General features: G+C 34.7%; 1 protein-coding gene across 2 annotated transcripts in view; it reads right to left on the reverse strand.

The window, feature by feature from the left end:
• LOC105830998 overlaps positions 1-20,875 on the reverse strand; it is a 134,211-nt gene that overhangs the window by 14,058 nt on the left and 99,278 nt on the right. The gene's annotated exons all lie outside the window — the stretch shown is intronic.

A 20,875-nucleotide genomic window follows, 5' to 3' on the forward strand; every position in this document is an offset into this window, starting at 1 on the left:
GGCTAAAGCTTCTTACTCGTAAAACACGGGATTGTTCTTAAAGCAACCATCGAGCCAGTGGGCTTTTTAAAGCGGTCGATTCGACCCGTTCGGCCGCAGATACGATCGTCATCTGTAACGATTCAACTCGGCTGCGATTCTTCTGTACACTAAGAAGAAAATGTGATATTTGCGACTATAATCGCATAGTAAAATAATTATAGTCAGGAATATCATTTTTAATCATAATTATTACTACAATATTAGTAATAATAATCATATACTTATAATGGATGATTATAGTGATTGTTTTATGGTACAACTTACTATATTAAAATCTCCATTTTGATTATGGCAACCGTGTCAAGTTGTATAAATTTGTATATGAATATTATGATCATAAGAAATTTAATATAGTTTAAATAAACTATAATTTATATCAGTAAATAATTACAAAAATATGAATGGGTCCAAAAATGACTAGAAGTTGTTACGGTTACTGTAACTTTTTTCTCTCGGTGTATTACCGCACGTGTCGCATACATATAAACGGCCACCCGGCTAGTCGTCTATTTATGTACATTGGGAGAGAGAGAGAGAGAGAGAGAGAGAGACGCGAAATTTCTCGTCTGACACAATGGATCGCTCTATCATGTTTAATCCTCTCGGCCGGCATAATCCTTCGCGAGATGAGACCGGGGCGACGTCATACCTAACTGTGCTCCGTAATTTCCAAATAAAGCTCCGACTGATTAAACGCCAAGCTTCCCGCGTTCGCACTTATGTCGGCGACATTAGTATTTCGCTACTTATCGTCGCTATTTGGAGATTCCGAAAGAGAAACGGATTTAGTTCATTGAAGTTAAACGAGCAAACTTTCCTCACGCCGCAGATTTTTAGATAAATACGTTGCTTTTCATTATGCCATAATGAGTTTTAAAGGCACGAAGGAGCTTAATTTCGGAAAGTTCTAAATTTTATTGAAGAAGTTTCGCCACATTCGCTATTATGCGTGAAAGTTAAGTCGGCTTGAGGTAATGCGAGGTAATTCACGCACTTAACATTGCTGCAGCTAACATGAGAGTGCATTCAACGAAGTTTTCGCTATCCTTCCCTGCATTTGCCCTCGCGGGAAAATAGTTCCGTCAATTTCTTTCTTGCGAGGAATCATTTCATAAGTTGCTAACGGGTAAACGTAAACATGGTAATGCCGTGAGACTTTCGTCGGAGCAAGGGGAGGAGAGGGGAAGCTTTTCTCGTAGCACAAAACGCATGGAACGCCCCGCAATCCTCTTTTACGGCTTTGTAAGTCTCGCCGTTACAAAGCCAAAAGTCTGCATTCCTTGTATTCTTTGTTACGGTCTCGTGTACATTACGGTACGGAAGTTCACTGCGGCAAAACGGAAAACGATCCGAGGACCGTCAACCGCTAAAAAAAAAAAACTTTAGCTTTTCTGAGCAACTCGAAGGCAAATTCTCTTTGGCCAAAGAAATTTGATCAATTGTCGTTTTCACGGTTCGAGGTATTATCATCTATAAGTGTGTAAAATTTATTATTCAATATTTTTCATTCGGTCATTTTTACCGTATCTGTCTTAATGTGAAAAATAATGACTGTGTTAAAGGAATAATGTGATTTCTCGTCGACACGCAATATGGAAAACTGAGTTTCGTAACATCTGTCGTTCGTTAGTATGAAACTGCCTGCTCGGCGAGCTTGGTCGAGTGCCAGCTTGTATAAGACACCTTATACGTCTGTATTATCTCGCTCTTCATAATGGAGTATGTTCGGCCAACGAGAACGTCGAATAAACTCGCTTTAGTAGCGATACTTCGACAGGCTTTCTACGGTAAAACGATTATTCTTGTTACAAAATAGGAGAAGTAAACTTTTCTGTATTTGTTTCACTAACTGCTCGCTATGTGACCATTATGTCATAATAATTTCATTCTCGATATAGACATCCTACGTATTCACCGTAAATAGTCCATTTTATCAAAATTATAATCGTAGAGAATTTTGCCTCATTACTTTATAAAATAAATATGTACGTTAGATTAGTAAGTAAGCCTACCTTTGTGTTACTCACCGAATTTATAGAAACTTAGTGCACGTGCAGAGTAATCTATATAAATAAAAATGTAAATGTTTGTTCCTCATCTAAGATCTCCGTAAGTTTTTCACCGATTGCTTTGAAATTTTGACACAATGTTGCATTTGACGGGAGTGTTCTTATGGCGTTTGATATACCGGTGTTTCAAAAATGATGGCCATAATTTAAGTGTAAAAAATAGTTTTTCATTAATATTATTGAAATTTTGACACATTGAGACGGGGAGAGACCGGGAGAGACGGGGAGAGACCGGGAGAGACGGGTAGAGACCGAGAAAGACCGGAAGAGGCGAAGAATGTTTCTATTGTTTAAATTAAGGTAATAAGAAAAATAAGGATGGCTGTTATTTTATTGAAAAAAAGGAACTTATTTAAAACAGTCTTTTGAATGGATTTCTAAATCCATGGCAGTTTTTAGAAAAAAATAACGAAATATTGATTCATAAAATTAATTAATAATAAATTAAATACATACACTTTAATTCAAAATACTTAATTTAAAAAAATGGGTATTTTAAAAAGAATTCGGTTTTTTTAATTGAAAATTATTTCAAAGTTTTAATAAAATAAGATTTATATTACATTATAATAAAAATACAAAACAATAAATAGAAACAAATTAATTAAATACAGTGCCAAAGGCAATAAATAAATGAAGTAAGTTAGAAGTACGTGAATAAATGAATATTAGATTTATTAAAGATAGATAAATGCTTATTCAAAAATAAAATAAAAAGAGCAACAGTAAAGCAAGGCTCTTGAAAGTAAAACAACGAAAGCAAAGAAAATTTGAAAAAAACGTAGCATAAGAATAGAGAGCCACAGCAACGCGTGGCAGGGCATAGCTAGTAAAATAATAAATATATATACTTATTGGCAACCAACATATTGAAGGAGTAAAATCAGTCTTCATAAATTAGTTAAATTTTCGTTTTTTATTTTAACATCCGAACAAGGTATAATAGCGTAATTTTATAAATGTAAAAAATATACAGACTTTAGAAAATTCACTGATATGAAAATAAATTTTTTTACAATTCAAAAACGCAGCCCATTTCGAGGACTGATTTGATAAGAAACATGCGTATTTATTATTTTTTATTAGTCTGCGTTTCAATAAATTCGACAAGTGACATAAAGATAAATTTATTTTTAAGTTATATCAGAAAAAAAGAAACAAATATTATATATTATATTACTTAATAAAATATAGATTAATCCTCACATGGGTGAATATATTAGATTAAGTTATATCGAAATAAAATGAATGTAGCACAATAAAATGAATTTCAATATATTTATTTATATCATGTATAAATTATAAATATTAAATGTCAAAATAAATAAGTATTTTTTCAATAAATGGGTATCTTCTTGGTAAATCAATAATTTGCTTTCTTTCATAAATTTTTGTAGCGCAATTTTGATAGAATTGGCGATAACGAGAAATGTAATTTGTTCTGATAGTCAATTATACGAATGGGGAACTTTCTCATTTTCTTTTGCGTTTAACTGTGGCTTTTGGTCGGGCGGGCATAATACATTCGCGGCGTCATCGTTCGCCGACAAAAGGGCGTTATCTGATCTCGTTAAGATAATATGATTTGCCGAGGAGAAACTGGCTGGTTGCCAATCTGTAAAACAGACCGTCTTGCTCCTATAGTCCTCCGAATTACTTGGTAATTGCATTTCGTCGACTCGCGGGAATTTAGTCGATTCAAATGAAGTAAGAGAAAAGCTTTCCAGATAAAAATCTCGAAGTATCTAACTATATATTTGTTTTTCGAGAAGGGAAACGTAGATATAATTATCTCTCTCTTTTAAAATAATTTGATTAATTAAATTCTTAATTCTTTCTAAATTTCTCTACGAAAATCGTCAATTCCAACGAGTTCCATTCTGACGGACGGTCGTTTCAAAGCGCGTAACCTGCAGTAGTAAAGATACGTTTATGATCCGCCGTACGCGCGCTACATATAAGATACAAAGTTCCAAGTCCACTTAAGTCCCGGTCACATGTAAAGGGAAATGTAAATTTTGCTTCGACTCTTCGACAAGTTTTGCGTCATAAAGAGTACCAGTATCGTAATTTTGCGATTGGTAGCAATAGTAAAAGTCGGTTATTGAAAAATGCGATTTGCGAGACGTCTCGCGTAAGAGATGTCATTACCGGATAAAGCGACCGACTGGGTGCAAGTATAATCCAACTCCGATATACGTCGCGTCCTTTTCCACATCACGTTTGCGTTTTATAAAATTTTCTAAGCCCGACGCCACTCGCCCAACTCCCTTTCAAGAGGACTCACGTCAAGTTACCCGCGGGGAATTCCCAACGAAAGGCTCTAAACCCTCTCACTCGTACGTCACGCAGCGGTATCGCGCCATCCAGTATTTCATCCGCGCCGAGTCGTGCCAAGGCGAGGGGGTTGTGCACGTCGTCCAGCATTTGTACTCTGTCGTGCCTTTTCCACTGGTTTTCGGACGGTTTCATTGGGATTCAGCGCGCGTCTCGTACGTGGCTCTCGGTAGACCATCGCTTCTTCGATCACAAGGCGCCGGGATATATCCCGCGGTATAAGTGGCCGAGGTAGGAGATCCCCCTTTGGCGCACGGGCTGGATGCCAAAATGCAACAAGCGCATTGTCGTTCGGACCGTACAAAACGGATTCGTTTCTCTCCGCAATGGCACGCGCCGGCTAAGTGTACTATCGCTTTCGATTGCCCGAAAGTCGAACGTTGTTGAACGAGCTCTCGTTATTCCCCAAATTCTCGCCGGCAATTCGTTCTGCGATCGGGTAAAAAGTAGCAAGTATTTTCCTAAATCCGGGTTTTCGAGTAAGTCGAGGTTTTATGTACTTACGTTATCGAATTGTCGGGGTGAGGATGTCTTTGAAAATTAATGCCTCGGTAGTCGAATCGGTAAGATACTCGCATGGAATGCAGGGGAGATCCACAGATTCGAATTCTGGCTGCGTGAGATGTTTTTCGCAATAAATTCTTTACGTATTTCAAGACGCTTGTTGGCATTAAAGCATTATTAAATTACTTGCCAATTTAACTTGTTGAATTTTACAAATAATTGGCGCGCAATTTGTATAAACAGAATTGTAAAAATTTACCAAATATTATTAGACACAAAGATTCCGACCGAAAAATTTCTTCAGTTCTCTTAATTATATTATTCACATTATCAGTCCTATCTTACTTATTATTATACTAGTATTAAAAAATTAACTCTTACAGTATAAAAATGACATCTGTACAAACGGGGATTTCAACAATTGTTTGATCTATTTAATTTAAAAAATCGGTAAAAGTCTTTAAAAATAAACACATTTTCAAGTTTTTAGAACAAATGTATCTTTTTTTTAAAGTAAAATTTAATACAATGTAATTACTTTTAAAATTTCAAGAGACTTTCACGGACAGAAATCGATTGAATTCGAAATACGTTTGTAGAAAGAGTTAATACTGTAAATAACAGGGAGAAATAAAAATAGAAAGAAATAAACTACCGCGCGTTGTAATTAAATTTCATGAATAAATAAATAAAAGGGAAAAAAGTTGGGGAAAAAAGTACGATAGACTTTACACAAACGCACTGGCTAGAAATTAATTTCATTTCACGCAAACGCGGTTCGCGTGGTTTACAGCAAATTTGAACAATCGACATAATATATATGTGTCTGCAATATTACACGGCGTACGGTGCGCGAAAACTCTTCATTTCCTGCGGCTCGTAAAGCAACGCGATAAATTTTTGCGAAAACACAGTTCTGCGTGGAGACAAAAGGCGTGGAAACGACTTATCTAGTTGCGATGAACGTTATTTCCTGAGGCCCTTCCTAGATCCTGACAGTCGTAACCTCGATAACCTTCCAGAGGAGGAGACCGCGATCGTTAAGAATATCCGTAAGGGGAGGATCGGTCCTCGGATCCTCAGGATTCTTATCCTAGAAGCCGAAGTTTCGTCGGTCTCAGGAGATAGTTAAGTTCACGGACCGCAAGCATGTCATTTTGACCGTTATTACCCCTGGAATTGTCCAACTGTCGTGGAAAATCACGGCTATTGGAGTCGAATCTTTTTACCGCAACTGCACGCAAACTCGCAGTCGAGTTATCAAATGCTAGTAGTGTTAAATTTGACACGGACATCTTAAAAAAAGATTTCATCATTTCTTACAAATGGTAATTATAATGTTGATACTATACACAATATTGCAATAAGTTAAAAATATATAAAACTTTCGGAATATAACGATTATTCGAATATGAACTTTATTTGTAAAATAAAATCGCACACTGTTTAATTAAATAAACACTGAGAAAAAAATGTTAATTTGACTAAATTTTTCAACTTGATTAAATTTTTTCGGTTCAAGTATTTATACATTTAACTTAAATACATAAAATATTTAAACTTTAATTTAACTATTTATATATATTTGACTGAAATACATAAATAGTTGAATTGAAGAAATTTAATCAAGTTGAAAAATTTAGTCAAATTAACAACCTTTTTTCTCAGTGGAGAAATGGTTATAAATACAAAATTTCCCAAATGGTCATCGTGATGCCAGAATGTAATCAAAGGATCATTTCGTGAAGGATATAAAATTGTCGTTAGCGATTTACGGGCGCTCAAGTGATCATTGGATTATTATCTGTGACGAGCATCTCTTTATAGTTGAGAGTTTTCCCTCGACCAAATAGCGCCCAATACACTTAAAAGTATAATATCACAATCTAAATTTGTCATCCGCGCTATGAAAAAGTCATAGTCGTTAACGATGCCGCGTAACCGCGTTTTACAGAGACCATCCTCTATGAATGCAAACGCGTCCTCATCATGTCCGCGCGCTATTGAAGATCGGTAAACCGGATTTTTCGCCGATGAAAGCGGCGCCGCTCCTGTTCGAGCGACTGGAATACGGATGGATGCACAGACGGATCGCGCCACACAGATCAAACGTATTGACCACACCTCTGCGGCTTTCCCGATGCGCGCGAGTGTGGCCGTGTATGCAGGTCGGATTATACCTCTGCGCTTTTTCACCGATAACAAACACAATTGCTAATGGAAAGCATCACGTGATTGGATAGCCTTATGCTGTGTATCGAGAGGAAAAAGGATTTAGTCTGTATTACTGCCTGGATTGGATACAGTCATTACGTTATCAGTAACTTGCGAGATCAACGCTATTTCCGATTATGTCATCGTTGTTTTTCAGATTAGAGATATGAATGGAATAAAATTGGAATACAATCTAAAGGAAATTAACAATATACAATATTAATCCTTTATGTACAATTTGGTTTTTTTTGACACAACTTTATTCTCAAGTTTTTTCACTCAAATTTCAAATCTTATTAAATAAATATTTTAACAAACTATTTATGTGTAATAAAGACGTTGAAAAAGATGATCCTAAATTTTTCCAGAGTTTTTTAAACCTTAGAATAGTAAAAATACAAGCTTGACAAAAGAGTCTCAAACTGCAGAATTAAAACTTTTTTATGTTTTTTAGTAACATATATGCAAAAACGGTTGAAATACCTTTTTATCATGAAAATAATACACGTTCCTATACTTTAAATAAATCTCTGTATCTTAAACGCGCTCGTAAAATAAAACTCGTAAATAATAAATTTCGTAAAATTTCGTGAGAAAGACTTCCAGTAGGTAAAATGCTTTTGCTTGCGTATCTCGGAGAAGTCGCAAAGGGAGAGCTGAGAGAGTGAAAAAGGCAGCGGGTAACGAGTAAAAATCGCTATCCGCTCGAACCTTTCAGCGTTTTCACGTAGGAAAGTTCCTGTTCGGAAAGGATGTGCTGACGCGCGCGCGCGTAGTCCGGCAATCCCACTATTTTTCGTTACGGAGCGAAAAACCGTACGATACACCCCATACACCCATACAACACTTCGGTCCGAATAACGCCAGATTCGTGTTGCGTTGACGTAAATTTTCGTTTACGCTAAGAGCTCGGCTGGAAAATTCAATTTATCTCGGCGTCGCCGCCGCTAATTGGAAGTCACGTTAGGGCGCGTCAATCGCGAATGCACATGCTCCCGTTCATCATTCGCTTCCAGTATCGTCTAAATTGATGGTCATTCAAAGGATGATCATTGAAAATTGAAGGCACTTCGAACTGAGATTATAATGGCTTTTAATTAATCAATTAATTAATTAATTGGCAATTAGTAAATCGCTTGAAATTTTTCACACGCAATCTCTTCATTTACTTGACAGAGTAATCAATAAACTTAAACAAAATGTACAGATATTTAACTAAATTAATGGAAATTGGGGTAATTACTATTTATATACAAAACAAATAGTTCCGTTTTAACAGATAGTATTTTTGTAGTATTGTAGTATTGTAGTATTTTAAAAATATTTCATTATAGTTTAAAAAAAATTTTTTTTCGTCGATAGCATGCTCGAACAAGTTCTGTGCAATTTTATTCAACTTCAGCATACCGTGAAATATGGAAGCTAATTGAAAAAAAGCCTTCAATTGCATTAGGAAATCCACATGCTCGAAACTGAACACTACATCACGCTCTCGCGCGATAAAAATTCCGAGACTTTTCTAGACTCATTATAACTTGTTGTAACTCAGCGGCGGCTCATTTCAAGCGAGCTCTCCTGCACGCTCAAAGACATCGTTTGAAAATTCCGTCGAAAAAATTCCGCTATTGAGCGTTTCGTTGAGAATGAGGATATTTCGTGCCAAGACTCGCTTCATTTAACAAAACTCCGCGGGGCCGCACGTTTGATCTCGCTCCGTCGGATGAAATTGCGATGCAAAACGATCGCCCGGGGGGGGGCTCGGCGGCGGTGGGTCCGATAGCGACCGGTCGGTCGTTAAGAAAGTTCCGCGGGAGTCACGGATTTATCGGACAGATTCCGAGTGGCTACGTGTCGGGACGTGGAGCTCTGCACGGGAAGTAGATAAACGAGAGACGTCTGATACATCGCCTCGCCCGATACTTCTCCTCCGTCCGATTCTCGCAGCCGCGTCTCGTCGGCCTCGAAGGCCCCGAGGCGACGAAATTACCCGGGGTCTCTAATGCTCGGGATGTTTCGCAATACGCCACAAGCCCGAAGTCCCGGAAATTTACAGTACAACTTCGCTGAATTCAAATTTCAGAGTTATGAATATGAATAATGATCTCTTGTTTCCTGATAGATACGCGAGAATTAATGTGAGATAGCTACTTCTCCATATTTATAGCATCGAAAATTGAAGCCGAATATTAAAGAGAGATAATTCTCAATTTTTATTTACACATGTGCCTATCTACATATATTTATAGGGAGTGTATATCTTAATTATCAAGTGCCCTGCACTTTTCAACAATATTGTTATCTGCGTCGAGGGTTAGAAAAAATTAATATTGTCTGCTGATTCCAATCGCAATGCAACAGATATAACAGAGACGAATGATAAAACGTCATCAATCTGGGGGTTCGTTCCACATTGAAAGACGGCACTGCATCCTTGTACGTCGAGGTAGATATTGAAAAGCGGTCTCTTCCATCGAATGATTCTACATCGATGTGCACCGCCCACTCGACGAAATACCTGGCACACTGTTTTTTTTTCTTGTCAAACATCACGACGAAAAATCAGATTACCCAGACGCGTTCTAATTTTTCCTCGCGTCGCAGTTACGACCTAAGTAATAGCTGTAGGCAGAGATATGGACAAACGAGATGAGACATGTGGGATTATTCTTTTTATAGGATACGCTAGTACGGATATAATTCCGTCAACATCTTTCCGAGTTTCTCTCTCGTAGAGGGAAAATCTTCGCAAATTTATATTGTACTTTTTTACGCTGTTACAACACAATGTTATCAAAAATTATTTTAATTGTCGAAGAGAACTATTAAACGATATTACAGATAAAGAATTTTTTTCTCATAAACATTAATTATCTTCTTTTCTTTTACAACAGCTTGAGAAGAACACGTGGACTGAGGAACAAATTTGTAAGCAATGATAAATGGCAAATGATTGACTATCGGTGCTTAATATCTATGAAAAAGTGATTTTTTTTAATAAACAGTATTGACAGGATTACCTCCATCGCGTAAGACGCGATGGTATGCGTACAACGCTGTCAGCATCCTCCTCGAAGAAAATTTCTATCCGCTCAATATGAAAGTTTCTCGTGAATTTATAATTTCTTCTCGCTGGAGAGATCCCGGTTTCAATCCTGCTAACACGATGCTGCAAATTTGCCGGAACTTTTACCAGCAATGTCGGAAGGACGGTCATGTAAAATTCTTCTTTTTACACAAGGCAATTTTGAGAAATTGTACAACAATTTCTAAATTACTAACCATAGCAATTATAAACGTCTTTATATTGTAGAATATTTTTAACCTAAATATAGCAAGATAATTACTGGCAGTGATATCTATAAACGAGATTAATAATCTTGGTTATCATTCAGAATTGTTCAGATATTTTTGATATTTTGGAATACCAATCAAGACACTAGAAAATTACTAAAGTGAAATCTAAGAACAATATTTTATAATCAAGATATGCTTTCAATACATTTGAAATCTTCGTTTTGTTATATACTGCTATTGACCGAATTATTTTGGAAATGCAAAATTTTTTCGTAACTTTCACGAGAGAAACAAAAAGATGTTTAACAAAGTATTTATCTGAAATTGAATCTGATAAAAAATTAATAACCGCTTGTTCCGAAGGTGTCCGGGATTAAATATCGCGGAAAATTGGGAAAATATTGGCGCACAAATGCTGAAAACGAATCACTAGTACTTTGGGAAGTGGATCTACCGCTATAAACGCGATCGCGGTTACAGATATTCGCGCGAATATGCGCGGCATTCTGTTTCAAACCATTAAACCGCCGACTACGCATTGCTTGTGTGCATAAAGCAATTGAATTTATTGCACCGAAAGGCGCAGTGATAAGTGAAGCTCCGATCGTGCCCACGTACGATAAACCGAGCGGGAGTTCTGCACGCGGCTATCGCGCAAATAATTGTCCGATTCTCTAGCTCTACTTATATCGAATCGCGTGCACTCTCGATGCATAAAAGCACCTGACGTCATCTTCTCACGAAATGAGCTTGATGAGTCCGAACGGATAATCTTGGTATATCTAAGTATGCGGATAGATTACAACAGTATCTCTACTGTATCACTAATTGTAAGTCAATTATCACTAAGAAAGAAATTACATATACATGTATAGATGTTTAGTGAAAGAAAAAGCATCATTTTTTTACAATCTTTAAATCTTGACATTCGATATTTTAGCAAGTAGATCTAAAATTATGATGAAGTACACTTTGAAATTGGGCGAATGATAATGTTTCACCCACCTACTCTTCACTTTCGACATTGAAACTTAATTTGCAGAAAATTCTTGACTCTCAATTTCAACAAAAAAGAATTGTTACAACAAAAACATCTCGGCAACTTTGCGATCGACGTCAAATTTCAATCCTATGCGTTTATTTTCTAGATCACTCTGCATCATTCTGTATTCATCAAGAAGAATAGTGATTGTGCGATCTAAATACGCGCCATTAGATGACTGCATCGATGACTGATACGAACGAGTGAACAATCATGCACGTTGCGAAATTATTCGGAATTGTAAAAAAAAAATGGTATCGCGACATTGCGCAGTTGTGCGCTCGAACAATGAAACATTCCATGTAGCGCGGGCTCCACCCATATTTACTACTATACGTATAAGGTATATATTACATATGCGCAAACGGCTCCTTGTCAATTATTAATAGTGATTACCTCCACGAGTTTCAGATTTCTTCGGGATAACTTTATTGCGCTCTGCGTATGCGATTCCGTCATTGTTGAGTCACCGTAGTTTTAACTGCACACATGTCCTCCTTCGTGTTTCGCTTTGATACCGAATCTTCTTGATTAATTATTCATTCTTCGTAAAAGGTTTTATTTGAAGATAGATGGTCATATAATCGTATATTTATTTTAAACAACTTTATAAATTAACTGGCAAGAGAATGAATAAAAAACAATCGTTCATCTTTTCTTAAGAAATTAAATTTTTTATTATAATCCTTTACTATTTTAATTACGGTTATCTCGCGATACCTTTTTTTGTTAAAAACATTTCAACGGCACGGCAATATTTCATACTTCAAATTTACCTCGGGGAAAAAACCCCGGACACTTGAATAGCCACAAAAAGCCGTGTCGTCTGACGGTTATCACAACGCGACATGCCGAAACGGCACGTGCACAAAGTCAGTGATAATGAAGCGTGAAAGCGATCCAACCCCTCTCGCGGCATTGCGGGATGGCGTGTATCAAGTGTCCCTTTAATGGCGATCCCAGTGAGAGGCAGAAGAATCGACACCGTCCAATATCCATGATTTACGATTCCCGCGAGCTCTCGTCGGCCACGAATTCGCGACGAGCAAAATACGAAGGTTGAGACGAAGGTGAAAGAAAAGTGAGGAGAGAGGGCGATATAAAAAGAGGCAAGGCTCGCATTAAAAAAAAAAAAAAAAAAGAGGTGGCGGACCACAGTGGTCCCTCGAGATAACGGGTTACTCAAACATTTGCGTCGCCACTGGCGATGAATCACGGCATGCCGCGAAACGCAATTCGTCCCGCGCGTTGTACCGCAGCCGAAGGGATTATAATACCCAAGACGGAGAAACAGGGTGGGTGAAGGCGCTTTTTTGCTCTGTCCATTAGGAGCACAAAGGGGCGTTCTTATTGCGTTTCGCGAATCCTGTCGCGCAATTAAGGACGGCTTTATTGTAATTAGAATCGGAACGGACAACGGATTTTCGATTCCCGTTGGTTATCTCCGCATCCCGGCGCGAGCTCTTCGGTCAATCCCTCGAGGAGCGAAACGGAGGGAAATGGAAGGAAAAGCGCGAACGCGAGAAGAATGAAAGAGCCGAAGATAGGATAACTCGATTATGCGAATTTAATTCACGGGGCTGTTCCGCGTTTTTAAGCGCGACACTTGATTGCGATAATGTGCGATTTCACCTCATTCCCCTCATCTTATATGTATAGAATCTTATTCTTTTCATTTCTTAAATGTATAGAACACTATTGTTTTACATCAAATTTTTCAACTTCTAATATCAAGATTTCTATGATTTTATCTTTAAACGCATACGAAGAATTATCTTAATCGCCGATCGACTAACCATTTGCATTCCTCGCTATGGCTCAACGTTTCGTTACATAATTATGATCGTGAATTATTGCATGAAGGATACACACAGGTCTTTTGTAATTCTCATGTATACTTTTGTCGAATCATTATAATTAAGAACCTGTTTTGTTTCATTCGCCATTCTCTCGTTTATCACAGCGACGTTCTGGACAGTTTTTGCCTGTTTTATCAAAATTTCATTCTTATAAGTTAATTAGAAACATCAAAGAAAAAATCCCTCTAGATCCAAATGTTACACTTTTGCTCTCTCTCTCTCTCTCTCTCTCTCTCTCTCTCTCTCTCTCTCTCTCTCTCTCTCTACGCGCGCGCGCGCGTGTGTGTATGTGCGTAGACATTCTTGTTTTGTACTCTGTATGCATATACACTCACGATTACAATTATACAACTACACAAGTTGAGAAAAGAAGAGAGAAAGAAAATGATTTTGTCTCCATATTTACCGTCGTTTTGCACTGCTTTATGAGAACACACGTATCTCTGGCAACTGTAAAAATTATGGTAATTTATTGCACACTGGGACATTCACGTTCACAACAACATAGAGAAAATAACTTCTTTGCTAAACCGGACATGATAATTACGATGTTAAAACCTAGTTTTGTTGAAACTACCGGTTTAATTAAAAATTGCTTTGATGTAACAAAACGGAACGAGTTAAACGTGTCCGTGAGACACATAAAAATATTAGCACATAAAAGTATTAAACAGAGCCACTTTGAGCGGCATTTAAAGTAGGCATCATACTATAAAGTGGAAGGAAGGGAGTATTTCATTCGTTCACGCTGAGCGTTTCGCGAAGAAAGCCGTAGCTTACATCAGCGATTGTGGTAAACGCGTCCGATGGAATCTGTAAGGACCACACACAATACAGCAGAATTTACCGTCTAATTATACTGCAAAATATTTCACCAGACTTATAGAAAGTTAGGTAAAGCTCGCCTTGTGACTGCAAGGGTATATCGCGGCAATTTTGGTTCACAACACTGGCAATTCATAACACGTGTGTAACGCGCGTACCGTAAATTCTTAAAGCAGAATTATAATTTGTGCGTATGTACGTATGTGTGTTAGGTGACAATATAAATGCCCTGAAAATGTGCCCAACTGAGTTAACTATGTGTGCGTCATAAATGCATAAATATTAATCAAATATATCGCGATAAAAAGTCTACATTAAAATATTTTGCATTACGTACCTGCTTTTTTTATCATTTACCTTTTTTTTATATGTGTAATATATGTTCTTATTAATCTATTAATCTTTATATAAAATGTACAATATACAATTTACATTATTAATACTAAATACAATAGAGACAATTTGTAATGTTAAATTATGATGAGAATTAGAATAAAAGATAATATTGCATTAAAAATCTGTCATGTATATTGTATTACTATTAAAACGATCTTAATCACGTGTGTTACTATGATTAATGAAGTTGGAGAAAAAGAAACATTTTTAAATAAAAGCTATTTTATATTTAGCGGTAAAATTAAATAAAGTCTCGATAAAACAAAAAACGATACATTATCATTAGTCATATAATAATGTATCAGTCGTAAAACCCATACAGATTTTTTTATACTAGAAAGCGCTTCGCGCGCGCCACTTAGCATTTTTATATTAAACATTGCACTTTTTTTTCTTCTGTAATATTACTCTCACACACTTTATCATATTTAATGCTCTTCTCTATCTCACGCTCTTTCTCCCACTCTCTAAATTATTAATTATAATATTAATGATATTAATTATATTATTTTCATATTGTTCAATATTACTCTTACACTTTACTTTCTTATTTAATCCTCTTCTTTATCTCTCACGCTCTCCCACTCTCCCCCCTCCGCCCCTCTCTCACTCAGTAAACACAAATTAGTGATTATATTATATTTTCATGTTTCTTAATATCACTCTTACATACTTTATCTCCATACTTAATCCCCTTTAAATAAATTAAAAATTATAATATATTATATGTAATGTTACCTGTTAATTTTCAATCAATTTTCAAAACTTTCACTTTCTGGCCAACTCTTTAGAAAATTATTGTACGCGTCCGGAACTGTAGGAAAACTGTGTTAAAATAAATAGAATTCTCGATATTTGATTAGCATTTCCCGTCAACCCTCAAAATTCAAGTTTTCCGGAAAATATAATTGTTTAAAAAATGTTTTAATTAATTATATCACCTGAATTCTATAGCAAATTATTGTACGCGTCCGGAACTATATGAGAATTACGTTAAAATAAATAGATCAGTTGATATTTGATTAGCATTTCAGGTCTAGCTTTAAAAATTCAAGTTTTCCGGGCAAAATAATTGTTTAAAAAATGTTTTTATTAATTATAACACCGTAACTTTCCAAAAACTATTGTACGCGTCCAGAACTATATGAAAACTGCGTTAAAATAAATAGAACTGTTGATATTCGATTTGCATTTCACGTCTAGCCCTCAAAATTCAAGTTTTTCGGGCAAAATAATTGTTTAAAAGATGTTTTAATTAATTATATTACCAAAACTCTTTAGAAAATTATTGTACGCGTCCTGAACTATATGAGAATTACGTTAAAATAATTAGATCCGTCGATATTCGATTAGCACTTGTCGTGTAGCCTTAGAAATTCAAGTTTTTCAAGCAAAATAATTGTTTAAAAAATGTTCTAATTAATTATATCACCGGAACTTTACAGAAACATATTGTACGCGTCCCGAACTATATGAGAATTACGTTCAAATAAATAGATCTGTCGATATTCGATTAGCACTTGTCGTGTAGCCTTAGAAATTCAAGTTTTTCAAGCAAAATAATTGTTTAAAAAATGTTTTAATTAATTATATCACCTGAACATTATAGAAACATAATGTACGCGTCCCGAACTATATGAGAATTACGTTAAAATACATAGATCTGTCAAAATTCGATTAGCACTTGTCGTGTAGCCTTAGAAATTCAAGTTTTTCGGGCAAAATAATTGTTTAAAAAATGTTTTAATTAATTATATCACCTGAACTTTATAGAAACATATTGTACGCGTCCCGAACTATATGAGAATTACGTTAAAATAAATAGATCTGTCGATATTCAAATAGCACTTGACGTGTAGCCTTAAAAATTCAAGTTTTTCGGGCAAAATAATTGTTTAAAAAATGTTCTAATTAATTATATCACCTGAACTTTATACAAACATATTGTACGCGTCCCGAACTATATGAGAATTACGTTAAAATAATTAGATCTGTCGATATTCGATTAGCACTTGTCGTGTAGCCTTAGAAATTCAAGTTTTTCAAGCAAAATAATTGTTTAAAAAATGTTCTAATTAATTATATCACCGGAACTTTACAGAAACATATTGTACGCGTCCCGAACTATATGAGAATTACGTTAAAATAATTAGATCTGTCGACATTCGATTAGCACTTGTCGTGTAGACTTAGAAATTCAAGTTTTTCAAGCATAATAATTGTTTAAAAAATGTTCTAATTAATTATATCACCGGAACTTTATAGAAACATATTGTACGCGTCCCGAACTATATGAGAATTACGTTAAAATAAATAGATCTGTCGATATTCAAATAGCACTTGACGTGTAGCCTTAGAAATTCAAGTTTTTCAGGCAAAATAATTGTTTAAAAAATGTTCTAATTAATTATATCATCTGAACTTTATAGAAACATGATGTACGCGTCCCGATCTATATGAGAATTACGTTAAAATAATTAGATCTGTCGATATTCGATTAGCACTTGTCGTGTAGCCTTAGAAATTCAAGTTTTTCAAGCAAAATAATTGTTTAAAAAATGTTCTAATTAATTATATCACCTGAACTTTATAGAAACATATTGTACGCGTCCCGAACTATATGAGAATTACGTTAAAATACATAGATCTGTCGATATTCGATTAGCACTTGTCGTGTAGCCTCAAAAATTCAAGTTTTTTGGGCAAAATAATTGTTTAAAAAATGTTTTAATTAATTATATCACCTGAACTTTATAGAAACATATTGTACGCGTCGCGAACTATATGAGAATTACGTTAAAATAAACAGATCTGTCGATATTCGATTAGCACTTGTCGTGTAGCCTTAGAAATTCAAGTTTTTCGGGCAAAATAATTGTTTAAAAAATGTTTTAATTAATTATATCACCTGAACTTTATAGAAACATATTGTACGCGTCCCGAACTATATGAGAATTACGTTAAAATAAATAGATCTGTCGATATTCAAATAGCACTTGACGTGTAGCCTTAGAAATTCAAGTTTTTCGGGCAAAATAATTGTTTAAAAAATGTTCTAATTAATTATATCATCTGAACTTTATAGAAACATATTGTACGCGTCCCGATCTATATGAGAATTACGTTAAAATAATTAGATCTGTCGATATTCGATTAGCACTTGTCGTGTAGCCTTAGAAATTCAAGTTTTTCAAGCAAAATAATTGTTTAAAAAATGTTCTAATTAATTATATCACCTGAACTTTATAGAAACATATTGTACGCGTCCCGAACTATATGAGAATTACGTTAAAATAATTAGATCTGTCGATATTCGATTAGCACTTGTCGTGTAGCCTTAGAAATTCAAGTTTTTCAAGCATAATAATTGTTTAAAAAATGTTCTAATTAATTATATCACCGGAACTTTACAGAAACATATTGTACGCGTCCCGAACTATATGAGAATTACGTTAAAATAATTAGATCTGTCGATATTCGATTAGCACTTGTCGTGTAGCCTTAGAAATTCAAGTTTTTCAAGCATAATAATTGTTTAAAAAATGTTCTAATTAATTATATCACCGGAACTTTATAGAAACATATTGTACGCGTCCCGAACTATATGAGAATTACGTTAAAATACATAGATCTGTCGATATTCGATTAGCACTTGTCGTGTAGCCTCAAAAATTCAAGTTTTTTGGGCAAAATAATTGTTTAAAAAATGTTCTAATTAATTATATCACCTGAACTTTATAGAAACATATTGTACGCGTCCCGAACTATATTAGAATTACGTTAAAATAAACAGATCTGTCGATATTCGATTAGCACTTGTCGTGTAGCCTTAGAAATTCAAGTTTTTCGGGCAAAATAATTGTTTAAAAAATGTTTTAATTAATTATATCACCTGAACTTTATAGAAACATATTGTACGCGTCCCGAACTATATGAGAATTACGTTAAAATAAATAGATCTGTCGATATTCAAATAGCATTTGACGTGTAGCCTTAGAAATTCAAGTTTTTCGGGCAAAATAATTGTTTAAAAAATGTTCTAATTAATTATATCATCTGAACTTTATAGAAACATATTGTACGCGTCCCGATCTATATGAGAATTACGTTAAAATAATTAGATCTGTCGATATTCGATTAGCACTTGTCGTGTAGCCTTAGAAATTCAAGTTTTTCAAGCAAAATAATTGTTTAAAAAATGTTCTAATTAATTATATCACCTGAACTTTATAGAAACATATTGTACGCGTCCCGAACTATATGAGAATTACGTTAAAATAATTAGATCTGTCGATATTCGATTAGCACTTGTCGTGTAGCCTTAGAAATTCAAGTTTTTCAAGCATAATAATTGTTTAAAAAATGTTCTAATTAATTATATCACCGGAACTTTACAGAAACATATTGTACGCGTCCCGAACTATATGAGAATTACGTTAAAATAATTAGATCTGTCGATATTCGATTAGCACTTGTCGTGTAGCCTTAGAAATTCAAGTTTTTCAAGCATAATAATTGTTTAAAAAATGTTCTAATTAATTATATCACCGGAACTTTATAGAAACATATTGCACGCGTCCCGAACTATATGAGAATTACGTTAAAATACATAGATCTGTCGATATTCGATTAGCACTTGTCGTGTAGCCTCAAAAATTCAAGTTTTTTGGGCAAAATAATTGTTTAAAAAATGTTCTAATTAATTATATCATCTGAACTTTATAGAAACATATTGTACGCGTCCCGATCTATATGAGAATTACGTTAAAATAAACAGATCTGTCGATATTCGATTAGCACTTGTCGTGTAGCCTTAGAAATTCAAGTTTTTCGGGCAAAATAATTGTTTAAAAAATGTTTTAATTAATTATATCACCTGAACTTTATAGAAACATATTGTACGCGTCCCGAACTATATGAGAATTACGTTAAAATAAATAGATCTGTCGATATTCAAATAGCACTTGACGTGTAGCCTTAGAAATTCAAGTTTTTCAAGCAAAATAATTGTTTAAAAAATGTTCTAATTAATTATATCACCTGAACTTTATAGAAACATATTGTACGCGTCCCGAACTATATGAGAATTACGTTAAAATAAATAGATCTGTCGATATTCAAATAGCACTTGACGTGTAGCCTTAGAAATTCAAGTTTTTCGGGCAAAATAATTGTTTAAAAAATGTTCTAATTAATTATATCATCTGAACTTTATAGAAACATATTGTACGCGTCCCGATCTATATGAGAATTACGTTAAAATAATTAGATCTGTCGATATTCGATTAGCACTTGTCGTGTAGCCTTAGAAATTCAAGTTTTTCAAGCAAAATAATTGTTTAAAAAATGTTCTAATTAATTATATCACCTGAACTTCATAGAAACATATTGTACGCGTCCCGAACTATATGAGAATTACGTTAAAATAATTAGATCTGTCGATATTCGATTAGCACTTGTCGTGTAGCCTTAGAAATTCAAGTTTTTCAAGCATAATAATTGTTTAAAAAATGTTCTAATTAATTATATCACCGGAACTTTACAGAAACATATTGTACGCGTCCCGAACTATATGAGAATTACGTTAAAATAATTAGATCTGTCGATATTCGATTAGCACTTGTCGTGTAGCCTTAGAAATTCAAGTTTTTCAAGCATAATAATTGTTTAAAAAATGTTCTAATTAATTATATCACCGGAACTTTATAGAAACATATTGTACGCGTCCCGAACTATATGAGAATTACGTTAAAATACATAGATCTGTCGATATTCGATTAGCACTTGTCGTGTAGCCTCAAAAATTCAAGTTTTTTGGGCAAAATAATTGTTTAAAAAATGTTCTAATTAATTATATCACCTGAACTTTATAGAAACATATTGTACGCGTCCCGAACTATATTAGAATTACGTTAAAATAAACAGATCTGTCGATATTCGATTAGCACTTGTCGTGTAGCCTTAGAAATTCAAGTTTTTCGGGCAAAATAATTGTTTAAAAAATGTTTTAATTAATTATATCACCTGAACTTTATAGAAACATATTGTACGCGTCCCGAACTATATGAGAATTACGTTAAAATAAATAGATCTGTCGATATTCAAATAGCATTTGACGTGTAGCCTTAGAAATTCAAGTTTTTCGGGCAAAATAATTGTTTAAAAAATGTTCTAATTAATTATATCATCTGAACTTTATAGAAACATATTGTACGCGTCCCGATCTATATGAGAATTACGTTAAAATAATTAGATCTGTCGATATTCGATTAGCACTTGTCGTGTAGCCTTAG

This window comes from Monomorium pharaonis, chromosome 5, assembly GCF_013373865.1.
Source record: "Monomorium pharaonis isolate MP-MQ-018 chromosome 5, ASM1337386v2, whole genome shotgun sequence".
Taxonomy (NCBI): domain Eukaryota; kingdom Metazoa; phylum Arthropoda; class Insecta; order Hymenoptera; family Formicidae; genus Monomorium; species Monomorium pharaonis.